The sequence below is a fragment of the Tursiops truncatus genome, chromosome Y (genome assembly GCF_011762595.2).
Source record: "Tursiops truncatus isolate mTurTru1 chromosome Y, mTurTru1.mat.Y, whole genome shotgun sequence".
Classification (NCBI taxonomy): Eukaryota; Metazoa; Chordata; class Mammalia; order Artiodactyla; family Delphinidae; genus Tursiops; species Tursiops truncatus.
Window position 1 is genome coordinate 6,590,280 of NC_133428.1, and position 3,519 is coordinate 6,593,798.

A 3,519-nucleotide genomic window follows, 5' to 3' on the forward strand; every position below is an offset into this window, starting at 1 on the left:
GGTGAACCAGGGGACAGGAAGGTGAGACGCAACCCACGGCAACTTCTTCACGTGGACTCATGTGGTGTGGTGTGGACCCTCTGTGGATCCCAGCCCCACCCACAGAACTTCTGAAATCCGAAAGACTTTAACAATTGGCTTGTAGACTGCTCCTTATATATCTTAAAGTATTTTTAAAATTGAAGTATAGGTGATGTACAATATTATACAAGTTACAGATATACAATATAGTGATTTATAATTTTTAAAGGTTATACTCCATTTATAGTCATTATAAAATATTGGCTATATTCCCTGTGCTGTACAATATGTCCTTGTAGCTTATTTTATACCTAATAATTTGTACCTCTTAATCCCCTCCCCCTATATTGCCCCTCCCCCTTCCCTCTCCCTACCGGTAACCACTAGTTTGTTTTCTGTATCTGTGAGCCTGCTTTTTTGGTATATTCACTAGTTTGTTATATTTTTTAGATTTAACATATAAGTGATATCATGCAGTATTTGTCCTTCTTTGTCTGACATTTCACTAAGCATAATGCCCTCCAAGTATATACAAGTTGCTGCAAATGGCAAAATTTCATTCTTTTTTTATGGCTGAGTAATATTCCATTGTACATATGTACCACATCTTCTTTATCTATTCATCTGTCAATGGATACTTAGGTTGCTGCGGTCCTTATATTTTTAACTTTAAACTTCTCAATACAAAACTGTGCTTGAAAGAACAATACATAAACATGAAACAGTGATCTCTCTGGTTGCAACGAATGGGGGACGGGGGACCTTTAAGCCTGGTTTGGAAACTACTGGGATAACAAACTATCTTTTAACAAGAAGATCTTGTGTCCAGAGAGTGACCACCCAGGATGACGCTGCCCCAGAGCAGGTCACATGAGACAGCTCTGAAAGTGTTTATCATTCCCAAGTGGAAAGTCAGGGTAGACCAGATGACCATGCAAGGTCCCAGCAAACACAAGATTATAAAATTCTATCAGGAGATCCAGGAACTTAAAGAGGGGGTTTTTGTGTTAATATGGGCTACTGAGAATCAGAATAATACTCCATTTTTAAAAATTATGATATGCTTAGCCATAAAAAGAGAATGAAATCATGCCATTTGCAGCAACATGGATGGACCTAGAGATGATCATACTCAGTGAAGTAAGTCAGAGAAAGACAAATGTATGATATCCCTTACATGTGGAATCTAAAAAATGATACAAATGAACTTATTTACAAAACAGAAGTAGAGTCACAGACACAGAATACAAGCTACCAAGGGGGAAAGAGGGGAGGGGGGATAAATTAGGAGTTTGGGATTAGCATATATATAAAATAGATAATCAACAAAGACCTACTGTGTAGCACAGGGAACTATACTCAGTATCTTGGAATAACCTATAATGGAAAAGAATCTGAAAAAGAATATATATATATATATATATTCTTATACATGTATACATTTGAATCACTTTGCTGTACACCTGAAACTAACAAAACATTGTAAATCAACGATACTTCAATTTCAAAAAATTAAAATTAAAAAAAAATTACATTGTGACAAAACAGCGCAGAGAAATTACTATTCTAAGCACGGAACGTGCACCATTTGTGTGTGTGTAGCACCTTCACAGCATTGTGTAACCACCACATGTGTCTAGTTCCAGAATGTTTTCACCAAAGAGAAACTCTCCTCCACCCTCACCCTCATGTCTCTGTATCCAGATCTTTTTTTTTTTTTTAACTTTTGTTTTTGTTTTGTTTTGTTGTTTTGGCTGCGTTGGGTCTTCGTTGCTGCGCGCGGGCTTTCTCTATTTGTGGTGAGCGTGGGCGGCTCTTCCTTGTGGTGCACGGGCTTCTCACTGCAGTGGCTTCTCTTGTTGCGGAGCACGGGCTCTAGGCACGCGAGCTTCAGTAGTTGTGGCACGTGGGCTCAGTAGTTGTGGCGCACGGGCTTAGTTGCTCCGCGGCATGTGGGATCTTCCTGGACCAGGGCTCGAACCCGTGTCCCCTGCATTGGCACATGGATTCTTAAGCACTGCTCCACCAGGGAAGTCCTGTACCCAGATCGTGGCCATGTGCTGCTTTCTGGAGCAACTCCTGGGAAGGAGAGCAAAGCCAATTGTGACCCAACTTACTCATCCTCCAGGGACAAGGTGAGGCTCTGAATATAAGTTATTCTCTAAGTGTCTTAGGAAGGAAGGGTGGGGATAGATGCTGGGAGCTCCTGGCAGCATCCACCAGTGACACCTGTCCCATCCTGGGTTCTGCTGTCACAAGACCCAGCTCCTCAGTGTTTACCAGAATGGGCCTGCCTTTGTGCCATCCACTTCCCCCTCCATCAGGGAGACCTCCCTCATCAGCTTCAGTGGATGCTGCCTTCCCTGGCCCCGCCGAACACCATGCAAACCGTCCGTGAAAGCACCTGCCATATCTCCCTTTACCTCCCAGGAGAGCAGGGGCCCCAGGTGCACAGGTGGGCTCCATTCCCCTATGCTTTCCAAGCAGCCCCGGCATTGTTCGGTTTGTGGAATGCACGAATGCATAGATGGAACCTGAAGGTTAGGGGGATGCCTTTCCAGTCTGTGAGACTGATTTTCTCACCCCAAAAGAGAGATGCTCCCCTTCGAAGAGGGAAGGACCCTGCCCAGCCCTGCTCACATGAGCCTGGAGAGACCCAGACATCTCAGCAACTGGATGCTCCTTCCCACACGAGGAAGACGCACATCTTCAGGAAGGACTGGTCGGATGCAGCTTCTGACTGCACAGAGGCCTGCAGGCATCTACAGAAATAGGAAGGAGACAGGGAGCCTGAAACACATCCCCCGTAAACTACCACCGACAACCCCCCCCACCAGCCCTGCTGTGATCCACCCAGGAGCCACATCGAGGGAGGGGCCACCAACTGGCCACTCTCCAGACCCAGTGAACCGTCTCTGGGGAGTGCCACAGCAGCTAGTGTTTCTACCCTGGGAGAAGAGCTTTCCCTAGAGTTTCAATTGGAAAAATTTGCCCTGCTTAAGATGGGTCAACAGGAAATGAATTAGCCATGACGTCAAAAAACAAACTACCTTGAACGTAAATCAAGACGGGTACCCTCGGTTCACATCATGGAGTCAGGATGGGCACGCCCTTCCTGGGACGGCGGCACCAGCCTGGAAACCTGTGAGGGGGACTTTCCCCCAGAGAGCCCCACTTGTCTCCCAGATGATGCAGTAACAGACCAGGGACCTCCAACACGCCCCCGCTGACCACCCAGAGCACCCCGGCCACTTATAGAGCCCTGCCTGTGTCACCTTATTTCCAATCCCCAGCAGTGCCAACCCGGCATCCCCGGGTGTCGTGAGGGGCCAGAGACCCCAGCAATGCCAACCCAGCATCCCCGGGTGCCATGAGGGGCCAGCCACTCCAGGAATGCTAACCCGGCATCACAGGATCCTGTAAGGGACCAGGACCGAGGTGCCTGTGTCGATGATGGTTTGTTCGCACGAGCCTGCCTCCCAGACCTCCTATTTCATG